Below are 27951 nucleotides of genomic sequence, written 5' to 3' on the forward strand. Positions count from 1 at the left end.
ACCTATTAAACTCCCTAAAAAGGCCTCTCAGGGACTCCTGGGTTAAGAACCATTACTCTAAGAGTAAAAATTTTGGAGAAGTTGCTCATCTGCTATTAGTAGGGGGAGGATTTCTTACCAAAGCCCTCTAGATCATGGGTAGGCAAACCATGGCCTGAACACAATCATTCTGCCATCTGTTTTATTGGTACAGTTCTCAAACAAATAAAATAAAACTTTATTTTAAAATATATGCCATCCTGGGGAAGCTAGGTAGTACAAGGGATAGAGCACCAGGCCTGGAGTCTGGAGGACCTGGATTTATATCTGGCCTCAGACATTTTCTAGCTATGTGACCCTGAACAAGTCATTTAACCCCCATTAACTCCCATTTAACCCGCCATTAAGTCCCCACTAGCCCTTACCACTTTTGTATAATTGATATTAAGACAGAAGATGTTTTGAAAGAATTAATTAATTAAAAATTAAATTAAATTTATACCACACCATGCCACATCATACTACATCACACCATACCATGCTATACATACTATATATATATGTAATATAAATATATGCATACTATAATACTATGCTATACTGGACATATAGAGTTGATGATATAACAGCTATATGTATGTATGGTATGCTGTACTGGTGTCTAGGTGGTGCAATGGATAGTTTTGAATCTAAAGTTAGAAGACTCATTTTCCTGATTTCAAATCTGGCCCTAGACATTTACTATCTGTATGACCCTGGGCAAGTCACTGAACCCTTTTTGCCTCAGTTTCCTCATCAGTAAAAATGATCTGGAGAAAGAAATGGCAAATGACTCTAGTATCTTTGCTAAGAAAACCCCAAATGAGGTTATGAGGAATCAGACACAATTGAACAACAACAAAGCACAGTATATATAGAATAACATACTAGGGTATAGTTTTAATATAGCATAGCAGCAGCATCTGAGATAGGACAGGTATAATCTCTATACTATCGGTATAGTCTCATTATTTTAGTGTATTAACTTAAGTTATATATTTAGTATACCACTCAGTTAACAAAATATATATTAAATTGTTTTTATTTATATTTTTATGTTATTTATTATGTTATAGATAATATGTGATATTGTATTTTATATTAGTATATACATTATTAAATAAAAGTACATTATTCTGGGTGTGGGGATGTAGAGTCAAAAGTGAAACAGCTCTGGACCTCAGGGAGTTTGTTTATATTCTGTTGGGGAGACAATGTGTATATGTACAAAATAAAGAAGAAATAGGTACAAGGGAGTTAGGGAGAGGAGGACTAACAGCTGGGGAGATTAGCGAGGGCTCCATTTAGAAGGCAATGCTTGGGCTCCATCCTGAAGGAAGTAAGGGACTCTGGAATACAGGCTTAAGGAAGGAATATATTTCAGAAATGGGAGATGACCGGTAAGTGGTGGAGTCGGGAAATGGAATGGCACGTGTAAAGAACAGTAGGAAGGCTCATTTGGATGGCCCATTGAGTTTGGGAAAGAGCGTCGTGTATAATAAGGCTGGAAAGGTGCTCAGTGCTGTGTATGTCAAGTATAGCATAGCATAGTATTAGTATGAATGCAAATTAAAGCGGGAGAGACAGAAATAGCACCGGAGGGACAAAAATTGAGAGAAAGACAGAGGGGGACATAGTCAGAAAGAGAATGAGCTAAAACTGAAGTTAAAGCTCAGGGAATCAATGCTGTACTGTAATTGAAAAACCAATATACAGTAAATATCAGGCCGACACGGTGGCTGCAGCAGCAGCACTGGTGTTTCCTAAGCCACAGAGGGATAATTCACCCAACAGAAGCCCAGCCATCAACGTCTCCAAGAAGTTCCCCTCCTTGAAACCCATACACTCACCCTCCCTTGCAGCTCTGGCCCAGCTCCCTCTTCCATCCCTGGCCCATGACAAGAGCCCGCAGTGCCTCCCAATTATCTGCCATCTTTACATAGTCCCGGATTTATGAGCACCAGTGGATCACGTATCCATGGAGAAGAATGTGGGCACTTGGCTTCCTCCTTCAAAGAGGGGGAATTGAGTGGCAGTGATGGAATTTGGACTCAGCTTTCCAAGAAGGCTGAAAGCATGAGTAGGAGCCTAGACAAACCACAAGCTCTGATCTCACTCATTTGGGCTCCGCCTTCCCCTTTCCCTTCTGTAGCTATTTCAGACACCGATTTTCTTTGTTTGTTTGTTTTGTTTTGTTTTGTTTTTGCTAACTAACTGAGCGAGTCTCCAGATCTTTCCTTGATCAGATCAGGGTCTCCACCCTACAATTATTCTTCCTCTACTAGGAAGCCACCCCAACCAGGCTTGAATATTTCACACTTCTGTTACTCTAGACAACTCTTCCCACCCCCAAAATCCATCCCATATGTAATGTTAGTGGGGTTTGGAGGATGGGTTTAGAAGTTTATTAGGGCCAGTAACAGAAGATTAAACTGTTTTGGGTAACACATATCCTGGCCTCCTATCTCCTCACAATCCCAAAGACCTCCACTGTCTCCATTTCATTCCCATCAAAAACACTGCTATATTATTTTGTCTCCATGTTACTCCTCTAACACCTTCCCTACATCTTTCATTCAAATTAAACACCTACTCCTTTCTCTCCCACTGTTACCCTTTAATCTATCTCTACCCCAAATATCTATTTCTAGTTCCTTTCATCACTTCCACAAGCACCCCATATACCTTAACCTCATACACTTATCCCCACATCCTAATACCCCATCACCTCCCCCTCCAAGCCTATCCCTAACTAAAACATCTACTTGAATACTTTCCTCCCCATCACCTCCCATGAGTCTACTCTTTCAATCATATTAAGGAAGAAGAATCCTCTCTCTATTCACCCCTTGGAAATTTCTCCAAATTTCTCCTGATTCCTATTTCTAGTTTTCTTCCCCCTGCTTTATTCCAGTTCTAAGTTCCACAATCTGCCAATGTTTTCTTAGTTCATTTCCTCATGGAAGGAAAATAACTGAGAAATATAATCCCAGCTGGTTCAACAATACATGAATTTCCTTCTTCCTGCAACCTGGAGTCATTCAGAGCAGAGGGGATAGACAACTATTTGCTCATGTTCCCAAGATCTAAGATAATATATTATAGATGGACTTTTCCCCAAAGACCTACTTTTATTTGGGTCTAGGTTAAATATGTTCTTGTGCTTAGGCTTCTCTTCTATCCATCCACCACAGTCACAGAGTAAAAGCAGGTTATTGAATTCAAAGGTGAATTTAAGTCAAAAAGAATATTTTGATCCAGTATCAAAGATTTGGTGAACCCCTCACGAGGAGAGTTGATTAGTCCTCTAAGCAAAATTATACTTAAAGTCCAATAATGAACTTTTCCAGCACATGTGAATTATGCCAGTGGAGTTGGGTTCACCCAGAAGCAAGTGGGAAATTCACCCAACAGAAGCCCAGTCATCAACCTCTCTAAAAAGTTCACCTCCTTGAAATTCATACACTTGCTCTCCCTGCAGCTCTGACCAGGTTCCCTCTTCCTTCCCTGGGCAGTGAATAATGCTTCATTACTCCCAGAAGTCCATTAATTCATTGTTGTGGGTTTTCCTCCCACCCCTTCCCATCACATCAGTGCCTCAGGTCACTGGCTCTTCATGCCTGAATCACCTTCTTAAGGTCTTACTAGCCAGGCAGTCTGGTTTCCCAGTGAATCTGACCCAGGTAAATAATCCGATTTCACTTGGACAATGGTATGTGGCTTCTAAAGATGGTTGCCAGACTTCCATGTTGTTATAACCCATATAAACAATCTATCACCAATGGCATGCCTATGTCACAGCATCAAAAGTTCAGATCTGGAAGGGACATTGGAGACTCTAAAGCCCAGCCCCATGGTTTTAAAGCTGTTGAACTGAGACTGACAGTAGTCCTTTGTTTCAAAAAGGACCAATGGCATGGCTTTAAGTGAGGTGCAGCTGAAAAAAATCATCAGCCTCTGTCTTCCTGCTACACCAAGTCCAGTGGCAAGATAAAAGTCATGATGACTGGATGATCCATGATGCTGTGGATGACCTTGGGCTCTTCCATGTCTGACCAAGCTCTAAGCGTGCCATAGCACCAGCTTCCTTCACCTTCATGGGTGTTGGAACAAATTGTTCTCATCAGCTGTGCTTGGAGTAGACACCCTCCTAACTCTCCAACAGTTTTGTTGGTGACCCTCAGCCTGGTCTTCTGAGATGGTTTTAGTTGAATGTGGTCCCTTACATAGGCTACAACTTCTTGAAGCCACAGATGAGAACTGGATGGCAAGTGGACACAGAAGGTGGATGAGCAGCCCCGAAAAGGTCTAGGCAAGCCTTCATACCAGAGGTTCCAGTCTTCCCTGAACACCTCATACACCCCACACAAAGTATTTGAACTAAGAGTTGAACCCAGGTCTTCCTGACTTCAAGGTCAGAACCCTGTCTACCATACAATGCTGAACTTAGCTACCTATTATGATTAATACATCTAGGGCTGAAGTTCTTCATCTTAATTAGTGATTTCAGAGTGTGTCTGTGAACTTGATTTTAAAAATGTGTTATTAAATTCCAATATAATTTATTTCCTTTGTAATTCTGTGTATTTTATTTTATGTACTTAAAAACATTACTCTGAGGGGAGATCCGTAAATTTCATTAAACTGTGACACACACAAAAAAAGGTTAAGAATTTGCATCTATGATGAAAGGGAGCCTACTTTCCCAAAGGCTATATTGGGGGAGCAGAGAGCTCTGAAATGTCCTAACAAGCAGAAAGACTTTTTTGAATGGACCTTATTGGATATGTCTCTTGTTTAAAACCCTTCCCTGCTCCTACTTGGTGAGTATAAAGAATCTCATCTCTTACATCTGTCATGGGAGTAACTCATTACCAGAAGTTTGGCTCCAAGGTAATGAGGAGTTTGGGCCACAGGAATTTAAGAAATTGCCTCAGGCATGAAGAGCCAGTGACCTGAGGCACTGATGGGAAGGGGTGGGAGGAAGGCCCACAACAATGAATTAATGGACCACAGTGAGTAATGAAGCATTATTGAAGTAAGCATCCAAATACCTACATAAGAGAGTGGTTAACCCAGGAGTTAGAATATGGTTGTAAGAAGCTTATGGTTAGCTGTTCAATCACACTGGGAGGAATTCTCTTCCTCTGCCTGAAAGCAAAAACAAACATTTATTATGCATCTACTACTAATGGACAAGGACAGCTAGGTGGTGCAGTAGAATACACTGGGTCTGGAATCAGGAAGACTCATTTTCCTGAGTTCAAAACTGGTCATACACTCCCACTTAGTTGTATGACCCTGGGCAAGTAATTTACCCCGTGGCCTCAGTTTCCTCATCTGTAAAATAATCTGGAGAAGGAAATGGTAAACCACTCCAGTATCTTTGCTAAGGAAACGCCCAATGGGGCCACAGAGTCAGACAGGACTGAAGTGATTAAAGGACAACACTAATAGATACGTGTGGTGCTTGGGGCCTTGGATACAGTGGCAGGAATGAATAACAGTATCTGTCCTCAAAGGGGTTATACTCTAGGAGGGAATAGGAAAGAAAGGTGGGTTATGCCAGGTACACAATAAATAAGGATAATATTAGGAAATTTGTAGAGGAGCAGAGGACTAGAAAATAAGGGGATTAATATGAGCTTTCCAGAGGAGGAAGCATTTGAGTTGAGTCCGATGAGATGAGATGAGGAGGAAGAACATTCTAGGCTCAGAAATAGCTCATGAATGCAGAGATTGGAGATGGAATGTTAGGTCAGGGAACTGGATATTAGCTATTTAGCTTGACTGAAAAGTTCTTGAAGGAGGACAGGATGAAATATGATTTGGGCAGGGGGTCTGAGGAAGTTGTGTTTTCTAAACAAAAAGGAGAGTTATTGAGGGTTTTTGAGCAAGACAGTGATGTGGTCAAATTTGTGCCATAGGAAAATGATTTTGACAGCAGTGTGAGAGTTGACCTTGAGACTGGATAGACTGGGGATAGGAAGACCAATGAATGGGCTAATACAATAAGAATACAAGTGTAAGGAACAAGCTAGATGGCTCTCTGGATATTCTGGTCTGAAGTTGGGAGGTCCTGGGTTCAAATTTGTCCTCAGGAACTTTCTAGCTGTGTGACCCTGGGCAAGTCACTTAACCCCCATTGTCTAGCCTTTACCACTCTTCTGTCTTGAAACCAATTTTCAGTATTAGTTCCAAGGTAGAAGGTAAGGGTTAAAAAAAAAAAAGAATACTATACAGTTATATAGTACTTGAAGGTTTATATCACACCTTATATATTTTATTTATCTCATATGATCTTTACCACCACCTTATATCATGGTGGTGGTGTTGTGTCTTATTCTTCATGACCCTATTTGGGGTTTTCTTGGCACTGATACTGGAGTGGTTTGCCATTTCCTTCTCTGGATCATTTTATAGATGAGGAAACTAAGACAAAAGTAGATAAGTGACTTGGCCAGGGTCACACAGCAAATAAGTGTCTGAGGCCAGATTTTAACCCCAATATTCCTGATTCCAGGCAAAATGGTCTATCTGTTCCTGTCTGAATGTCCTATGCAGTCAGTGCTATTATTCTCCCCATTTCTGAAGAAAAAGAAAATTAGTTTTGTGAGATAAGACTTGCTAAAGTTTAGACCACTGGTAAATGTTGAACTCAAAGTCTTTTTGACTCCCAGTTTCAGCCCTCATTGCACCACCCTAACTCAGTGGTCCAGGTGAGAGGTAATGAAAGCAATATTTAGGGTGCTGGCCATGTAGGTGGAGAGAAAGATATGAATGGGAAAGATCCTGTGGAAGTAGTCAGTAAGAGTAGGGATTTATCATGGGCTGGGAAGTGACTAAAGAGTAAGAGAAAGGGAAGAACTGAGGATGAGAGAGAATTCATGAACTGTACCTTAAAGGAGTTTTATATAAGAGGGGTGGTGTTGCTTTATCTAAGAAAAAGGACTAGACATCAATGTTTCTCCTCCCCCCTCCTCCCCTTTCTCCTCCTCTTCCTCCTTCTGTCTTAGAATCAATGCTAAGATAGAAGAGTGGCAACAGCCTAGGCACTTGGGGTTGACTTGCCCGGGATCTCACAGTTAGGACATGTTGGAAGCCCCATTGGAAACCAGAAGACATTACTTCTACTGTTGGCTCTGGCACATATTACCTAGGTGGTTTTAGACAAAGACCAATCTCACTTACTGCCAGAGTGTCAGTTCCCTTATTTATTGAATAGGGAAAATGATCCCTCCCCAACCTATTTTATGGGATTATTATGAGATCCAAATAAGATCAGGGGACCATAGATCTAGAAATGGTAGAGTCCTTAAAAATTGTTTCATTTAGACCTGTCATTTTACAGATGAGAAAATGAGGACCAGGGAAGTCACAAAGGTTGTAAGCATCAGAATTCATTTAGAGATTGAACCCAGGTCCTCTGATTCCAGAGTCCAGGAATAAGGCATATTAAAGGTATAAAAATTAATTATTAGATACATATATTAAAAGGTATATTGAAACATTGTAAAGTATTCTATAAAAATAAGTTATTTATGAAGGGGGAGCAAGGTGACAGTATCAGAGCTGGGTAGGACTTTAGATATCACCTAATAAAACCTCTCAGTTTATATAGATAAGGAAACTGAGGCACTAGAGCTTAAATTTCTTGCCTAAGGCGTCTTAGGTAGAGCTGAAATTTAAACCCAGACCATCTGACTCCAAATCTAATGCTATTTGCACTATATACCACACCAACAGAATAACTCCACGCAATTCATTTCTAATAATGGAGCACAATATGTGGTTCAGATGGGGAACCAATTGAGAGCATGTTTCATCAGTGTATGTGAAGGATAATTCATTTATTCATACGAGTGCCTCATCTTATTTATTTGATTTGTCTTAGTTGAGTTACATGTCTGTTCTATCTCCCTTTCTTGACCAAAGAGAGAATCTGTCTCCCTATTCGACAGGGAGCTCCAGAGATCAAATGTTTTATCATTAGGATATATACATTTTTGGCCTCTATTCCTCTTCTCTTCTACCCACTATGACCAACACCATACTAAAAACATGCATAATCCTAAGCAGGTTTAAAAGGTAAGTCAATTTATGAGCCTTATATAACCTTCTTCCCTTCCCAGGCTATTAAATTATTTCAAAGTTCAAAACTTCCTTGCCTCTTTCCCTGACATTGGTGGGGAGGTCAAGACCTTCAGACCTACATATATTGTCTCCAAACTTCAGAAACATAGATTTATCTTCTATTCTGGGTTCTGTCGCCTCAGTTTGCCTTTTAACCAGCTCAGGGACCATTATGTTAAAGTTCAAACTAGGAAAGGATTAAATGGCTTCTTAGGGCTAACTGCCCCTAAATTGGGACCTTGAATACCAAATCTCTTCATCTCATCAGTTCCCATCTGGATGAAAACATAAGTCATCAGCTTAGCGCCAAACTAAAGGGCCTTAGGAAACAGTTCATTAGCGTCTTCCTCTGAGTTAAACTTCATCATAATCATTATTATCATTATCACTATCATCACCAAACTTCGAAAAGAACAAATACAGAGTCAGGAAAGGGATAGAGATAAAATGATATGCTAGGTCTGCTCTTAAAGGTCATCTGATTTAACTTCCTCAATTTATAGGGAAGGAAACTAAAGTCCAGAGAAGAAAAGTACCTTATCCAAAATTATATAGCTAGTAAGTGAGAGGATACTGGAGAAAGAAATGGTAAACTGCTTCAGTGTCTTGCCATTGCCAAGAAAATTCCAAATGGGGATACAAAGAATCAGACATGACTGAAAAAAAATAATGAATGAACAACAATCATAAATGGTAGCGGTCAAGTCTTTTAAAAAAATAGGATTCTGGAGAGGATCTGGGAGCACTGGGCTCTGCCATTTATTATCTATTGCTTACTCACCTAATGCTTACTCTGGGCCTCATTTTCCCTAGCTGTAAAATGAAGAGATTAAGCTTGATGCTTTGTCATTCCCATTCCACCACCAAATTCATAAATTTGGAAGAAAAGATAATATGATTCTATAATCCTGATTTCATATGGGAGCAGATTGATGAGAGTCTCAGAGGTAGAGCCCAACCAAAAAGCTTACACAAATTCTCATTTTAAACAGACTGAGTGTACATGCATAATTATAGGATATACATACATTGAGCATGATCAGGAATCTACTGGTGACAAACCACCAAACCAAATACTCCCCAATGCAAGATGTTGGGATATTTTACTCAAGTCTGTTTGCTACCCACCAAAAAAGACAGAATGGAGCTTGAAAAGACCAAGAGGAAGAACCTTTCCATGATAGATATACTGATGAAATATTGTTGACACATTGAATGGACCAGCCTTTCCAGAGTTCAGTATGGAATTATGCAAGCAAAGTTTATTAAGCTCCGCATTGCCTTTGACCCAGGTGTCCCACTGCTTGATACATATCCTAAATAAGTCAAATAAAGAAAACAGGGCCCAATATCTACCAAAATATTCAGCACACTTTTTTTGGTAGTTAGTAACTGATAAAAGGGGGCACCCATCAATTGGGGAATGGCTGAAAATAACTATAGTTCATAAATATAATAGAATAATATTATATTGTAAAAAAGATGAATATGAAAAAAAATCAGAGAAACAGAGGAAGATTTAGATGAGATGATACAAAGTGAGATAAGAAGGTATAAATTAGAATTAAAAATTTTTTTAAATTTAAAATTTCAACAATTAAATTTAAAAGTTTTTATTTAAATTTAAATTTTAATTTTAAAATGAAGACAGGTTAAGTACACAATACATAGAAGCAAATGAGCACATTAATCCAAAGATCCCAGCTATTGGGGCAAGAACTCACTCTTTGATTAAAAAAAAAAAAAACTGTTGGTAAACTGAAAAAGTAGTCTGACAGAAACTAGGTATAGCTCAGCAACACAAACAATATATCAAGTTCAGATTCAAATGGGTACATTATTTAGACATAAAAGGTGATACCATAAGTAAATTAGTGGAGCATGAAAAAAAGTATTAAATCTGTGGATAAGAGTAGCATTCATGACCAAACAAGAAATAGAGAGATTCATGGGAACTGAAATGGATATTTTTAAATAATTTTTTTTCAAAAGAAACCAATGCAGTTATGACTGAAAAAAGTGAGAAATTGGGGAAATTTTTCTCCAAAAATGTCTCAATTCTCAAGTATATAGAAAATTAAGCCAAACATATGAGCTGTTCTCCAATTGATAAGTGATTAAGAGATATGAATAGGCAGTTTTCAGAGGAAGAAATAAAAAAGTTCTATCACTAATAATAAAAGTAATGCAAATTAAAACAACTCTGAAATATAGTCTTGGATCTATCTGACTGGCTAACATAACAGAACAATAAAATGACAAACGCCAGAGGAGAAATGAGAAAATAGGTATAGTAACGTAATGCTGGTGGAATTTTGAACTAATCCAACCATTCTTGAGAATAATTTGGAAATGTGACCAAAAAATGGTAGCACTATACATACTTTTTGAGCTATCATTACTCCTATAGCTCTATACCCCAAAGAGATCAAAGAAAAAGAATTTATTTAGAAAAATATTTAGAGAAGCTTTTTTGTGATGACAAAGCATTGGAAATTGAGGGGATACTCATCAACTGGGGAATAGCTAAGCAAGTCATGGTATATGAATGTGATGGAATACTCTCATGTTATATGAAATAATGAAGGGACAGTTTCTGAAAAAACTAGGAAGACTTATATGAACTGATAAAAAATGAAATGAGCAGAACCAGGAGACCAATGTATCCAGTAACCGCAATATTGTAAAAACCCATTGTGGAAGATTTAATAATATTAGTCAAATTCAGTGGCCTACCACAATTCCAAAGAAGTCATGATAAAAAAAATGCTATCCACCTCCAAACAGAGGACTGATAAACCTCACAATGTAGATTAAAGCATATCTTTTTTCTTTTCTTCTTTCTCAGAACATGTTTTTCACAATGTCTTGCATGATTTTGTATTACAAATAGGTATTGTATTTCTTGCCTTCTCAGTAGGTAGGAAAGGTGGTGAAGGAAAGGAGAGAATTAAGAATTGAACATAAAAATAAAATTGAATTAAAAAAATAAATCAACAACTGACTCTCCAAAGCTGGCAGGAGCTGACTCCAGGACAGTCCTGGTAAGAGACCTATCTTATGCTACCTACCATAAGGTTGACATACAGCATGTACCAGAAATAAGGGTAAGATGTGAGCAAGATGGTGATCATCTCCAACTTAGAGTTGCCTCCCTCAGGATATACTAACTCCCAGTTTTCTAACCCTAGGGAAGGGGGCCTGAAAGGGAGAACCAAGCATTTGTAACAGAGAAGGTGTACACAAGACTACAAAGATGAAGCTTCTTCCATCTGGAAAGATGGAACCAGGATATGGAAAAAAAAATGAATAATGACTCTATGGTCTGAGAAACTGGGTTCAAATCTGACCTGTGGTATGTGTCTCTTGAATAACCTGGGTCAAGTCATTTACTCTCCCTAGGCTTCAGTTTCCTCAACTATAACACAAGGGGTTAGGATATGATGACTTCTGAGGTCCTTCCTAGCACTAAGTCTATGATGTTTTGTATGAGATCAGGGTACATAAAGAAACAAAGGAGATGGAAGGAGAATGAGGCAGATTAGTATGACATGTTTACCATATCCTACAAGGCTAGAATGATCCCTTCACACACATATTTTATCTTGAAGCTCAATTTTTTGTGGGGAAGAATGAGAAACTCATATGTGGGACAAATGAAAAGCAGTTCTTTTCCACATTACAAGAACTAAGCTTATGGAATTTGTTACCCCAAAAGATGGTGCAAATTGAATATACAAATAGATTCAAAGAGGATTTAGATTAATTAAATGAATGGATACTTATAAGAGGGTATTAAGAAGATTAGGGAACATCTCTAAACTTTGAGGAGAACCCAAAAGACATAATCACTTGCTCTCCCACAATCCATCTCTGGGAACATCCCTGGAGACACCACCTGTGCCAGGGGGATCCTGGGACTGGCCCAAGATGGCATTTCTGATGCTCTTATGTTCTTATGTAAAAAAAAAAAAACAGCTATAGACAGATATAGATCTAGACAGGCTATTAGCATGAAATCTGAATCACCAGTAAGTGCCATGGAAGAATGAGGCTAAGGGGTCATGGTTAAGAAATGACTCAAAGTAGCCAGGAGGAAGACAACCCAGAAAGAGAGATTATTTTTAAAGGAATAATGGGGGAGTTAAGAATGGAAACTCCTAAAGAAGGCCATAGGCTGATCCCTGTACACTGGAAGCATGGAGGAAGGTCATATGGAGATATCAGGTCTAGAGGCTAAGAATAGATGGGAAGGGGAAGCTGGACAGGCCAAGATGCTTTGCTAGCCACTTATGGTTAGATTAGGGATATCTTAAGGAAAGATTATCTGTTTTATGATTCATCAATTTTTCTGCTTTATTTTACCTTCTTTCCTTTAATTATTAGTTATTAGGCATATGTGTATGTACATATACATATATATGCGTGTATGTGTATATAAATATGTGTATATATTTATCCTCAACATCTGTCCCAAATAAATCAAAGTGAAGAAGGTTACATATTTATACCTACGCTGAAAGGGCTGGTGACAATGTGTGAGAGAGACAGCCACTACCAGTAGTTCTATATTTACATATATCTAGATTTTTAGACCTTAGAAATTATCTAGTCGTAGTTTTAGAGCTTGAAGAAAGCCTTAAAGATCATCTGGTTTAACTCCTTCATGTAAGGAAACTGAAAGTCAGGGAGGTACAAATGAGATAATATACTTAAAATGCTTTGCAAAACCTTGAAGTATTATAAAAATCTGTATCCTGTCTCTTCACTATGAGTAGACCCTAGACTGTCCTGAGGCTGAGAAAAATGACTTGTCCAAGGTGCTAGTGAGAGTCTGAGGTAGACTTTGAATTCAAATCTTCCTAATTCCAAGGTGAAGGATAAGCCATCTGGCTTAAGTAGAGAAGAAAGTCACTTGATAATATATTGTGTCAGGAACACCAGGAGGACAAAGTTAAAGCAGGTGTTACACAAACAGAGTTAGAGAGTGAGGTCACTTAGGATTAAGACAGTCAATAGGAGTCAATGGACAAGGGAAGTTCACAAGGGTAAAAGCAGAAGGCCAGGCCCAAGGCCTTAGAGAGAGAGATTAGAGGCCTTCTTGGTGACTTCACCAGCATACATGAGTTTAATTATTATCTCTGTGCAGCTGATTCCCAAGTCTATTTGTTTATCTATCATATCTTATTTTATCTATCTCCCTATCTATCTATCTATCTATCTATCTATCTATCTATCTATCTATCTATCTATCCATCCATCCACCATTTGTCTCTCCATCTCTATTGCTCCATCTATCTACCCATCCATTTATCTATCCATCCATCCATCCATCTGTTCATGACTCTCCTCTATTGCTCCATCTATCTATTTATCTATCCATCTGTCCATCCATCCATCTATTTATCCATCCATCCATTCATCTATCTGTCCATCCATCATCTGTCTCTCCATCTCTATCTCTCCATCTATCTATTTATCTATCCATCCATCTATCTGTCTATATCATCCATCCATCCATATATCTGTCCATCTGTCCATCCATCATCTATCTCTACAACTATCTATCTATCTATCTATCTATCTATCAATCTATCTATCGATCTATGCCTATCCTCTCTCTAATAATCAACTGTCTTTTGAACATTTGTAACTGGATAGACACCTCAACTCAAAATGTGCAAAATAGAACTTAATACATTTCCCTTTTGGTCCAAATTTTATCCAACTTTCTTATTCCTGTTGAGGACAGCCAGTTGTGTGCAAACCTCTTTAGTGTTTTTGCCAAGAAAACTCTAAATGGACATGACTACACAATACCTCAGATCTGCCTTTCTTACATTATTTTACATTATTTTTTTACATTATATTACGTTACATTATATTACATTACCTCTTTCCATATTCTCTTTGATATAGCCTAAGTGTTCCCAGTGCTGCTCCAGCTCATTTTATCAATGGGGGGATTGAGTTGTTTGTTAAGTGACTTGCCCAGGGTCACACAGATAAATAAGTGTCTGGGGGTGAATTTGAATTCAGAATGTCCTAACTCTAGACCCAGAATTATATCTAATACAATTAGCTTGTTTTAAGGCTTAATTAAAATACTCCCTCCTCCACAGAATCTCTCCTGATTTCCCCTTACTGCAGGACTTCCACTCTAAAAATCAGATTAATTTTGTATGTATTTATATACTTTGTTCTATTGAATAAAATTCCTTGAAGGTCAGGAGTGTTTCACATTCATATCCTTATCACCTAATCAGTGCTTAATAAAGACTTGATGATTGGTTGATAGAAAAACATCAACTGCAAATCACATGACTTGCCCCATGCCATAAAAACATTCAGTAAAGAGCCAGGGTTCAAACTGAGACCACTCAAAGATCTTGAACAGAAAGAGGCATCAAAAGACATCTTATGCAATCATTCCTGCTACAGGTAAGGAAACCAAGGCTCAGGGACGTTGTGATTTGGTAGTGTGGGCCAGGAATATGGAGAATGATATATGCCCAGGCAACTGGGTAGCACAATGGATAGAATACCAGATCTGGAGATGGGAGGTCCTTGGTTCAAATTTGGCCTCAGACACTTCCTAGCTGTGTGACCTTAGACAAGTCGCTTAACCCAGCCCTTGCCACTCTTCTGCCTTGGAGCCAATACACAGTATCTATTCTACGATGGAAGGAAATGGTTTAAAATAAAATAAAATATTTCCAAGGGAATTTCAAGGCTCTTCTTGTTACTCCCATGGTCAATGCCCAAGAGAATTTGGAGGTTTCTCTCACATCTGAGGGACATCAGCTCATTAGAGCTGGGCTGTAACCAGGGTTTCCAGGCACAGAGGCAGGATTGGCTTGGAGAAGAGAGGCACCAGACAACAGGCAGCTTCAGGTACACTCAAGTTCACAGAATAGCAGAGCAGGGACAAGGTATGGGCAGGGAGCAGAAAGGCAGGAGTGATCTAGGGCCAATTCTCATCTGTAATATCTGGGTAATAATATCTGCAACTCACAGAGTGGTTGCAATGTGTAAGATGTGGTAGGAGAGAAGAACCATGTATAAAAGGCCTACTATGTGCCAGGCACTGTGCTAAGTAATTTTTAAACTTAAAAGCTATAGAAAATCATTTATTATTATTATTATTATTATTATCCCCCTATTCCAGGTTGAGATGCCTCAGACTCAGAGCTCATCACCATCTCCTTTGGCATCCATACCATATAGAAATGTTGCAGATTTTGGCCTATCAAGGGGCTTGTTATGGGGTTACCAGAATGTTCTGGACTATGGAAAAATTGGTTAGAGAGGGTATCTTCTTCCTCATTATCAATTTCCATCCCCATATTCTTCTCTTTGGGGTATCAAGGTGGCACAATAGATAGAGTGATGAACCTGAAATCAGGGAGACCCAAATTCAAATCCAGCCTTAAACACACACTAGTTTTGTGACCCTGGGCAAGTCACTGAACCCTTTTTGCCTCAGTTTCCTCATCTGTAAAATGATCTAGAGAAATAAATGGCAAACCACTCCAGTATCTCTGCCAAGAAAATCCCAAAATGGATCATAAAGAATCGGATGTGACTAATCAATGAAACATCTTTTTCTCTCCCTAGGCAATGAGCAAGGAACAAGAACTAAGACCCTTTACTCTTATCTCCTATACTCCATGTCCTCAGCAGTGGGTCATCAGTACATCACATACTTAGTAAACTATTAGGAACTTAAATTCAGCTTTCACACTTTCAAGGAATGAGATATCATTGTAAATTGTAGGGTGCCACTGGTAATAAGGCCTTATACTTAAATGACATGTGTGGCCACATGAAAATAGATGTGAATTTATAACGTTCAAGCTCAGCCTTAAAGAAGAAATATGAGAATATCATCTCACCCCCCTCCTTTGCAGAAACAGAGAGAGATGACCCTAGATAGAAAACAGCATTGCATATAACATCAATTTTCTTTTCAATGCATTGATCAGTTTTACTGAATTTTTTTGTCTTCCTCTCTTCCTTTCTTTATTTTGCAAATTTCTTTGTTATAAGGGATGACTGCAAGCCAGGGAGGAATAGAGAAAGAAATCTATATGATGTAAAAACAAAGATATTAATAAAAATCTATTTTAAAAAACCTATGTGCTACCATAGGTTCAGGGTATAAGTGAAGCCCTGACAATCAGGTTAGTGTTAGAGTAGCCTTCTGATTGGCCCAGAGTGTGATGCAGAATTTTAAACCAGCCAATAGATTAAAACTCAGGGATCTGGAAACTGGGCAGATTCAAGGCTCTGCACTGGGTCCTTTGCTATGTGGATCTTCAGCAGGATAACAATTCTGGGTCAGGAAACAAAGGAGTGAAGACTCATGGGATAAGCTCCAGGTTCTGGTTATCTAATAGTGAACAGCCAAAGGCAATGAGGCAGGCCAGGGGAAAACAAGATTGATGTAGCAAGTTAGAGGGCCAGTCACTCCTCCTTATCAGGTAACTTTCACAGCATGCTTGTATCTCAAAACTGGACAGGAATATTAGAATTCTATCACATTCAATCCTTACCTGACCAGGAACCTTCTCTACCCCATCTCTGACAAGTTGTCATTCAGCCTTGACCTAAAGACCTTCATTGATGGGAAACTCATTGCCCCTGGAAGGCAGCCCATTGTACTTTTGGACAGCTCTCTTAGGAAGATTTTCCTTACACAGAGCCAAAGTTGTGGTGTGGTGGAAAGAACATTATATTATAAGTCAGAAAAGCTAGACTTGAATCTCACCAAGTCACTTCCAGTCACTCTGTTCCTTAGTTTCTTACTGAAAAATAGAAAAAAATATTTGCTTTTTGACTAGTTTTTCTGAAGAAAGGACTTTGTGAACCTTAATACACTACTGAAAAGTAATTTATTGGTATTATTGTACCTTCTATATCAACTGAATTTATTCTTGCCCTGTAAATAAATATTGTTGTTTAGGATGCAAAACAACTCAGATATGGGATAGGAAAAGAAATCTAAAAACTCAGTATCCACCAAGAATAAACGCCTTTCATGACTGCCAGACTGCCATGAAGTCTTTTTGTTACTGTTGTTATTGGTCAAAAAATCTCTATTCTTTTTTGACTGCCCATGGTCAATATCTCCTGTTGTTATTCAGTTGTGTCTGACTCTTTGTGACCTTGTTTTGGATTTTTTGGCAAAGATGCCAGAATGGTTTGCCATTTCCTTCTCCAGTTCATTTTATAGATGAGGAAACTGTGAGGCAAACAGAGTAAAATGACCTGTCCAGGGTCAACATAGCTATTATGTCCAAATCTGGATTTGAACTCATGAAGATGAGACTTCCTGAGCAATCCTGGCACTCTATCCACTGTACCACCCAGTTGATCTTATCTGATCCCATTCTTTCTTCACAAATTCTAGACCTTTTCTACCTTACCTTCTCCCAGAAAGTGCCACTCACTCTTCCTAATCTGTTGTCCTGTGACCAGACAATAAATCAGCCAGGACCCAGTATGAAACTAAAGTTGAATTTCTATAGGATACCTTTAGTCTCCAAAAGAAGACTTTTTTTTTTTGTGAAGACAAATTAAGGAGGAATTTAGTCACATAAGGACTGAACTGGGCTAGTGAACATACTGGGAAGCAACCATGGGAATTTCTAGTGAAGGGAAGGTATGACCAAGGAAATCATCAACTACCCCATTATCAGTACAAGAAGGTATCTCATAGGAGGTTTCATCTGAGAAGATATTTAAGCGAGAATTGGAATTTTGTGGGTAGGAAGAGAAGGAAGACGAAGGGAAATGAAAATCCCCAGAATAAAGTTCCTAAAAGAATACAGACAGATGGACTTAAAATCATGGAGGCCTACATTAAAATCCCTCTATAGGCATTTCCTAGATACGTGACCTTGGGCAAATCATTCAGCCTCTCTGGGTTTCAATTTTATCATTTGCCAAAATGGGGGTTGAGGCTTGATGGCCTCAAAGATCCCTTCCCTCTATAACTATGATTTTATGACTTTGAGTAGCATTGCCTTAGATGAGCCAAAAAATTAAAAGGTAAGGTCAGTAGATCTCATTGGTCAAGCATTCATGAAGTACCTACTTTATGTCAGTTACTAATGAAAGGTCCTAAGGAGCCCATCAAGTCTGTTCCATAGTAGTAACTAATATTTTGTGGGTTGATTGACTCCCCAAACACTGATATTTATTTGCTTTAAGATCTGCCAAATGTTTTTCACACACTAATTCATGTAATACTACCCCAAATCCTCTGAGGTAAATATACATGTTTTACAAAAAAGAAAACTGAGACAGTGAGGAACTTCTCTCTTCTCTAGGCCTGGCATCAATCAACCAATCCAATCATTAGGCATTCATTAAGCACCTACCACTTGCCAGGAACTACTTATTAGCTGAGGATTTGATGCTTCAGATCTCTAGATAAGAGGTGGGATTTGAATTCAAGTCTTGTCTGACTTGTTATTCCTAAGACACATCTGGCCATATTACAGTTCTACTCCTTACTTTCAAAGGATAAAATGTAGACTCCTCAGTTTAGAATTTAAAAGTCTTCACAGTCTGGTTCCATCCTATCTTTCTAGGCTTACTACCCATCATTCCCCTTTGGTACTGGACTATTTGACCTTCTTTTCTTAACATTGTTCTGTCTCCATACCCATATCCCCTCTCTAGGCCTTTACATAGGCTTTCCTCATGCTTAAAATAGACTTTTGCCTCACACTCTGCCTCTTAAAATCCCCAGCTCCCTGCAATGGAAACCTCCTATATGATGGGTTGTTATTGGGTTTTTTTTCCCCAATTTCCTTAAGATACTAGTGCCTTACTCCTATTTCCCCTTCCCTTACAAATTACCTTGTATTTGCTCTGCTTATGATTCATATTTATTTATGAAGCAAAAAATTGATTGGTGGGTCCCTTGTATACATTTGTTACCCTGATGGAATTTAAGTTCCTTAAAGGTATTGTTATTGTCTAGTCATTTCAGTTATGTCTGCCTCTATATTCAGGGTTTACTTGGCAAAGATACTAGAGAAATTTGCTATTTCCTTCTCTAATTCATTTTAAGAGACGGGGAAATGGAGGCAAATAGGACAAAGTGACTTGCCCAAGGTCACACAGCTAGTAAGTGTCTGAAACTGGATTTGAACTCATGAAGTTGAGACTTCCTGATTCCAGGCCTGGCGCTCTATCTACTGTATCACCTAGCTGACCCTACCTTAAAGATAAGGATGAAATTAAAAAAAAAAAAAACCTTACCTTCTGTCTTAGAATCAGTTTGAAGTATGGGTTCCAAGGCAAGAGAATGGTAAGGACTATGTAGTTGGAGTTAAGTGACTTGCCCAAGGTCACAAGGTCACATAGGTAGGAGATATATCTGAGGCCATATTTGAACTTATGACCTTTCATCTCTAGACATAGCTCTCTATCCACTGAGCCACCGAGCCACCTAAATGCCCTGAGGATGATAAAATTCTGTCCCCCTGGCACCACGCACATAGCCAGTATAATAACGAGGGGAATTTAAAAGGAAAGGACCAGAGAGCAGCTGTTTTAGGGGACTGAGTTTTGTGGGACACTTCCCCTGTCTTCCCCTGAGTTAAGCAATCACTAATGGAGTCAAGTGGTTCAGACTAGAAGGTAAGTCTATTCCTCACAGCTTTCCTTCTAAACTTGATGGATGGGAATTCCCCATCTATTACATAAACTCTGAATTAAGTATATATAATTCAAAGTATCTAATATATTTTGAAAGGAAGGGAAAGGGCAGAGGGAAAGAGGAAGGTCCCTGCTATCTCTTTCCTATGGCAACTTTTGAGGGCTTGACCAAAACTCTCCAGGGAATAAGGCTTTGAATTTCCCCTAAGGGAAAGATAATAGTCTCTACTCCAAAGGTTGTCTTCAGTTGGGCATGAAGAAACTTCATTCAATTCAGTTCAGGCAAAAGGGTTTGAGAAGAGTATTTCTCCAATCCAGCTCTCTCAGAGTCCTAGATAAGAAGACCAGACAGACATTTCTGGTTCCATTTTGAACTTGGAACTCTCCCATCCCCTGCAGGTCCTCTGAATGTTCCATCCCTCCCCCCCCCAAGCATCTTTTTCAAATTTCAAATTTCCTTTGCTTTTGGCCATTCCCTTATTCACACCAGTAATAGTTGTTTAATAAACGTTTGTGGATTGATTGGTTGATTGATGGATTCCATGCTTAACATTCTTTTTATTATACCATGAGGTGGAACCAAAGAATACTTGCTTTCCCTACCCTGGCAGGAAACTATTCATCTTGAACAAGTGAGAGGACAGCTCTTAGTCTGGTGCCACATTCTCTAAGCATCAGCCTTGCTTCTTTTTGTCCTCTACTTCCACCCCAATGACCTCTAACCAATGAGAACACATGAACAGACAACTAAATCCTTCAGGATAATAGCTGCTTGCAAATGTACACTTTCTCCATGAAGTTTCCCCCATTTGTTCCAAGGATGGCTAATGGTTTGTTCTTATCCTAACTAGTCAGGATATGATGCACACAGGGTTCTTCTCCCTGATCCTAGACTCCATTTTTGGCATCTTCCTCCCTTAAAATGTTCACCTTCCTCTAAGGTCGAAAGCTGCTCATGGTGTAAATATTTCCCTGTGCATTTTCATCTTTGCCAAACAACTGAGTTGAATGGTATAAATGTGTTGGCAGCATGCATCTGTGTCAGTTCATCTGTTGTTCATCCTTCTTTTCTAAGAGGACAATTTATCTATCTAGGATCAGAAACCCCCTGAGGACAGGACCACATTGTATTCATGAAGTTTTACAAATGAGAATGTAGCCCTTAATTGAGGGTTCAACCACAGACAGACAGGAAAATTATGAGTCAAAGTAGGATCATAGATTCATATAGGAATGGGACTTGAAAGATCATCTAATCTACTGTTATTGTTTTAAAGATAAGGAATCCCAGAAGCCCTAAGAGTTTATGTGATTTATTGAAGGTCACACAGACGACAGAATCAGAAGTAAAAGTTGAACTTAGGTCTGTTGGACAGCTAGGTGTTGCAATAGATGGAGCACTGGGCCTGGAGTCAAGAAAATCTGAGTTCAAACACAGCTTCAGACACAGTACCTATAGGACTCTGGCCAAATCACTTTACCTTATTTGCCTCAGTTTCTTCATCTGTAAAATGAGCCAGAGAAGGAAATGGTAAACCATTCCAGAATCTTTGCCAAGAAAACTTCAAATGGGGATGAGAAGAATTGAACACAACTAAGCAACAGCAACAAAATCTCTAACTCCAACTCCAACTCTCCTCTGAACCATAACCACATTGGTTAAAAAACAAAAACAAAAAACATTTACTTCTATATAGGGATCAAATTAATGACAAAAATGATATTTCTCTCATCATTATTACTAAACTCCTCGCTGCCCCATCCCCTCTGTACCAGGGTCCCCATGCGTTGTTAATGGGAAAGAAACTGGGTAAAAGGTGGGGCCATAGATGGAGGAAGGGGCTACTTTCATATTCTATGTAGAGAAAAGAAACAGATGAAGCTTGTGAATGGTAAATCTACAGCATCCCAAACAAATGTCCCCAGGAGATAAGAATTCAAAAGGGAACATCAGAGAGGCAGGGGAATGGGGTCTTTACCAAAGGGGCAGAACTAACACTCAGGAGAACCATTTTCAGAATTTTCAGGGAGGTTTCTAGGGAGGTCTTCATGGCCTGTTTACATCTGTTTTTTTCAAACCCTCTTGGCAAGATCCCTGTCTGGATAGTTCTCCTGAGAAATGGAAAGGTCATGGTTCTTTTAACTCTTCTTTTCCCAGTCCTCAGATCTCCACTCTGTTCCCTCTCCAAATCTAACAAAGATATTATTGAGGACCAATTGGACCCAGGCAGAATGGGACTTTCCACTTGGCACCATCAGAGCTAGACAGGCTCCTCCCCATCATTACTACCACCAGAAGCCATCCAGAGTGGAATATTGCAGCTGTCTTTGTGCTCCTGGAAATTCCAGACAAGCAAGTCTTTCCCACCTTCCCACCTCTTATTATCTTCTGGGATATAAATCCGTTGCCCCATGGGATCAGGAATGAAGTTGGATCTTCTTGAAATTTGGAAGAGAATCTAGAAAGAGGTCACTGATATACTAGAATCCCCTATCTCAAGGATAGATATGTGGCTCCTATACACCTATTTCAGTCTGAGGAGTAAAATGAAATGTTGAATTAACAGTCAGAAGACTTGTGTTCAAGTTCAGTTCTTCTTCTTAGCTAGGAGACCTTAGGAAGTCAACCTCTCTTTCTCTTGGTCTCCATCTATCTATCTATTTGTCTCCCCACTCCAACCCTTGTTTTTGGTCTTAGTAACAATGCTAGGATAGAAGGGTATGGGATAGACAAATAGGGCTAACTGACTTGTGCAGGGTTACACAGCCAGGAAGTGTCTGGGTTCAAATTTGAATCCAGGTCCTCCCAACTCCAGGCTTGACTCTGTATCCACTGTGTTACCTAGGTGCCCCAAGTCAACCTCCCTTGAGTCTGAATTTCTTCACTAAAAAACAGAACTAATCTCTACTCTTCCTATATTACAGAACTGTGAATATCAGATGAGATAATGGATGTTGAAAGTCATTTGAAAATGGCAAAGCACTACTAAATTTAAGATGATAATGATGGAGAAGGGCTATATATTATTATTTTTTTCCAGGACTACCTCTTTCCTAATAGTGACAGTGAGATCACTTTCAGCTCATGGCATTAGAAGAAATGAGATTTTTGCCTTGTGGAGGCAACCATTTCACAATCATGTTTGCTTTACTGTCAAATCTCCAATTCCTTCCAACCTTCTTTCTTACTTTTCCTTTTCTCCTTGTCAAGTCTCTAGCTCAGGCCAGGGCCCAAACTAGCAGAGATTCAACAAGGTTTTTCATAAGTACATTGATATACAGTTGGTGACACTTCATAGGAAGAAACCCCAACATCTTGATGTCTTTGGATGGCATGGGTTGGCTGGAAATATGATCATCCCCAGTCTGACGCCATTGGGATCCTATGGAAAGGTTGATCCTCTTTTTCCAGCACCAGTATTCAGGGATTGCACATCAATATTCAAGATAGACAGTAGGGAATGGGTCAGTCCATCTCTAATGGTTTCTTCTGTTCTATCTCAGTTCTAATTTTTTTTCTGCTTCTACAAATTTGGAAGTTCAAATGAAGACTCCATTCGTGCCTTCCTGCCCACAAATAAAATCAGAAAACACTAAAGAAAGGTATTTGTGTTATATGTTATGTACTCAGTTTCCCAAGTCAGAGCAAAAGCTCCCTAAGGTGAAAGATTGTGACCCCTGTCCGATTGGGTAGGTCCCAAGAATGAGCTCCACACACGCACCAGGGATAGAATCACACATTTTATCCAGTTCAGAAAGTAGGAACTCCCCCAAGGTAAGCCTAACTGACTTAAATTCCCAGCTGCTTTTCAGCTGAGGGGTTCCAAGTAAAAAAGGCCTTGGGGGCTCCAGAAAAGGAAAACAGATGGAAGTGGGTGGCTCATTGTGCTCCAGTGATGACTGGCTGAAGGGTGGAGCTTAAGAAATCTATGTACTTGTAAGACACCTGGTTTTCCCCACTCTCAGCTCTCTTTTGTAGTAGAATTGGTCCTTAGTTCAAGGTTAGCCAAACCCAGGGCTTTAGGGGTAAGGGAAGGATTATTCTATTCAATTCAGTTCCACAAACATTTATTTTAATACTCACTACATGCAAGATACTGTGCTAAGCACTGAGTATACAAATAAGAAAGTGAAAAATAGTCCCACCCACAAGGGGCTTACATTCTACCCAGAGATACAAAATGCAAATGGACAAATAAATACGATAGAATGTGAGGAGAAAGCGAATATTAAATATCCAAGAGGATAGTTGCTTCCTCTCCCCCAACCCCCTCATCACCTGTTTCTCAGTTTTGTCCCCAGAGCTCTTTTCCTCACCTCTGACAAGATATCTCTCCTTTCCCTTGCTATTTCTCCCCTCCCTCTGTTATCTTTGGGCTATGGACTATGGTGGGGGGGTGGGGGGAGTTAAGGTTCAGCAGGGAACATATTAGGCACTTGGCGGAAGTATGGGGGGGAACCAGGGCCAGAGAGGAGCCCCAGGCTGCTACACAAGCCTGGCAGCAGACAGACCTGTCAGTCTGATCTGGAGAAGCAGTGCCTATAACTGGTGCAGAAATGCCAAGTCCGCTGTTTGTATTCCCTGGGGCAGGAGAGGAAGATAAGTGATCGTGTTCCTCATCAGAATTTAGACAAGAAGCACTCAAGACAGGAAAACCATGACGGGGCTGGGTAGAGGTATGGGCTGTAGTCTCACAGGGGCTGCTGAGGTACAAGGGAGGGTCAGGAAGCAGGGCCAGGTGAGACGGAACCCCCAACTCCCAGGCTGAGTCCAGAGAGAAGTACAGTCAGCTTGTGTCAAAAGGAAGGGACGTCGTGCATGGTAGAGCCATTGGGGAACTTATTCCTTTGGCTACCAGGATTCTGTGAATGGTTTCTGCTTTTTAATTGCATTGGGATACAGAGATTTCCTTCAGCTTGTCCCAGCCCAGCCCAGCCCAGCCCAATCCCAGTCAAGCCCCATACCCTGCTGGGAATATTTAAGCACTACCAACCCAGCTCCAGTATTACGGAGGGCAGCACCTCGAAAAGGAGCGAATGGCCATCGGAGCCCCAGTCGGAATTATTAATACCGTGTCCCCCAAGCCCATTGCCCCATCTTTGCTATTAAATCAGCCCTACCGAGGCACACTCTGGCTCTAAGGCCACCGAGACAGCTCGAAATGAACAAACGAGTCCTCCCCAGGAACTCCCAGCCAGGGTGAACTTCTCCCACGCAAAAGAGCAATTTTCTCAGGTCTTTACCCTTCCTAGCCTATGGCCGGAGCCCTCCTCCCTTTTCAGGCTACAGGGCCCGAGATTCACTTTCCTATCCTGTGCTACTTTTTCCTCCCCCCATTAGTACCCTACTCCAACACACACACGCAAGCACAGACACACACACAAGCACAGACACACACACACACACACACACACACACACACACACACACACACACACACACCCCTTGAGCAGTTGTAAAGAAATAGCGATGTGTCTATAGCCCTACCCTGCAATCCCCAGCATGTAGAGGGCATTACTATGGAATGTACATGTGACATGCATCATTTTGGACTATAGCATGTCAATATTTAATGTCCAGAGCTGTGCTGTCAAGATCAGAGACTCCCTTTCGGACTCTTCTCTCAGTTTCTGTCTCATTGTTTTCTCCATCTCTCTCTGTCTCTTTGCCAGTCTCTGCCTTTCCCAGCATTTGTCCCACTGTCTCACTCTTTCTGTCTCTCTCCCTCTGTTTCAGTCTCATGACTGCCTCCTTTGCACCCCTGAGCAGGGAAAGTGGAGAGATGGGCCTCCTCTGACAGCTCTGCTCTGCGCAGGGTTAGAATTTGCTGGCTTTAGAACTGGTCCCTGCAAAATAGAGAAAGAGGGCAGGGCTGGGCTGGCAGGAGGATGAGGGGCAGAGACTGGGGGTACCACTGATGCCAATGTCCACATCTGCTTCATCATGCTACTTAGGTGCCCCTAAACTGTTCCCAGTTACCCTGCTTACTCTCCCACACGGAGTGGCCAACCTCCCCCACCCCCAGCCTGCCTCCCTAAACAAAAGCAGCACCTCTTCCCTCCCTCTTCCAAACACACCTCTCCCACTCGCAGTCCCATATCCTACCCCATCCAGGCCCTAAATCTAGAAGAAATCTCAAGCCCCTTCACCTGCCTCCCCCTCCTGCTCTCTTCTCGCTCGTCCCTGTCCCTCCATCCCCACCCATTTGTCCTAACATTAGCAACCCTCGCTATACAGGATCATGCCCTGAAAGATTTGGAGATGCAACAGAGTGGTTCTGGCCAGCAAAGTTCTTCTCTGGCTCCCACCCGATTCCCAGATTCTGCTTCCCCTCTGGCTCTCCCATCTCTCTTCCTCCCAGTCTGACGGCGCCGAAAAACCATTGGCAATCCCTGCACTCGTATTCTTACCAATTCCGTACCCCCATTCCTTTTATAAAATCCCTCCCTTGCCTAGGAGTGGAGCAAGCCCCAGGGACACGGTCTGGGGGAGGGGATCAACATGTCTGCTAGGAGCAAGGGGGTCTCGTTCCCCACCCAATACCCTAAGCTCGGCAGCCAGAGAAAAGGGTATATAAAGTTGTCATTTTCCTCTCACGCCCTTAGTCCATCCGTCGTTCCCCCACCCCCCCTCCCAGTGACGGCTCCCCGGGACAGCATCGACGACAGTCCAGGAGTGGAAAAAACAACAGAAAAAAACCATCCTAATACTCACCTCCGAGAGGCACCATTTATCCCTGGGTGGGGGGAACAGTCTTCGCCAGGCTCTCAGCTCTTCTGTGCATCCTTCCTCGCCAAAGACCGACTCAGGGAAAAATCCTCCAGCTCCCCCCAAACGCAGAGGAGAATTTGCAGGCAGATGGACTCTGCCTCTGTCAAGTCCAAATCCCTGAGACGGCTTATTCAGTTATATCCATGGCATTTAAGAAAAAAATCAAATTGGTTTTAAAAAAATAACTTATTCTTTTCTATCTCAGCCTCCCCTCCAAAATCCTTCCCTGGGAAGCTTAGGAAGATGCCGGTAGGATTTGCCAGTGTGCGGAGTCCCGAGTCTTCCCAGAGATCACGGTCATTTCGGAATTTGCAAGTCCCCAAGTTCAGATAGGCAAACTGGTTGTGTGTGTGTGTGTGTGTGTGTGTGTGTGTGTGTGTGTGTGTGTGTGTGTGTGTGTGTGTGTGTGTGTGTGTGAAACAGAGACAGAGAGAGCGAGAGCCGCACACCCTCACAGATACACGCACATACACAGACACAAGCAAGCAGCCACACTCACAGCCGCGCGCGTGCGAGCGCGCGCTCTCCTCTTCCTCTCTCTCTCTCTCTCTCTCTCTCTCTCTCTCTCTCTCTCTCTCTCTCTCTCTCTCTCTCTCCTCTCGTCTCGTCTCCTCTACACACACACACACACACACACACACACACACACACACACTCAGGACACACACCGCGGAAATTCGGGAGTGTGGAACCCAGACAACTACCGCGGTCTCCTAGATCAGCGCTCTTCAAAGATGACCAGGAATCTCCCTGGCTCAGGAGGCAGCGCTGCGCGCTAGCGTGGGAATGAGAAAGGAGTCCCTCTTTACCCCACCCCTAGCCCTCCCACCCCAGCCTCCACCCGCACTCAAGCCCTAGGCGAAAGAAATCTGAGCAGGCCGGCAGGCGGGTGGGCAGACGGGTGGGCAGGCAGGCAGGCAGGCAGACCATCAGGCAGACCCTTCCCCTAGCCTGCCGCCTCTGACACTGCAGCCTCCCTCCAGTGGCGACCGCTTTGTGGTGCAGGAGGCTCTGTGCCTGCCTTCCAGCCTGCCCCACGGAGGAGCGACTGTCCTCCTCCCTCTCCTCTACCTCCCCTCCTCCTCCTCTTTCTCCCCCCCCCCCCCCAATGGTAAAAATGCACAGGATTAAAGCCCGGGTGGAGGCGGAAAGCAAGCTGGAGGAGGATGGGGGCCCGGGGTTGGTGCGCGGGCGGAGAGAGGGACCCTTGGTACCCACGGTGGTAGGAGAGACCAAGCAATTCGCAGTCCCGGGCTGCCGGGCTGAGCCACGCGCGGTGCCGGGGATCTGGGGCTTTGGGAACCGCGGGGCGGACAGGACACCGACAAGCCGTTGCGTAAGAACAGCAGCCGAAG

At 41.3% G+C, this 27951-nt stretch overlaps 1 protein-coding gene across 2 annotated transcripts in view; it reads right to left on the reverse strand.

Annotated features, from left to right (window-relative positions):
* LRFN2 (leucine rich repeat and fibronectin type III domain containing 2) overlaps window positions 1-27584 on the reverse strand; it is a 357671-nt gene extending 330087 nt beyond the window's left edge. Inside the window, exon 1 of one of the 2 annotated variants that reach the window (XM_056818185.1) lies at window positions 26540-27584. The gene's annotated coding sequence lies outside the window, so the exon portion shown is untranslated. The remainder of the gene's footprint in view (window positions 1-26539) is intronic. The other variant, XM_056818184.1, reaches the window with a different exon arrangement.
* Window positions 27585-27951: the final 367 nt, after the last annotated feature.

Source organism: Monodelphis domestica, chromosome 2, assembly GCF_027887165.1.
Source record: "Monodelphis domestica isolate mMonDom1 chromosome 2, mMonDom1.pri, whole genome shotgun sequence".
In the NCBI taxonomy this organism is placed as follows: domain Eukaryota; kingdom Metazoa; phylum Chordata; class Mammalia; order Didelphimorphia; family Didelphidae; genus Monodelphis; species Monodelphis domestica.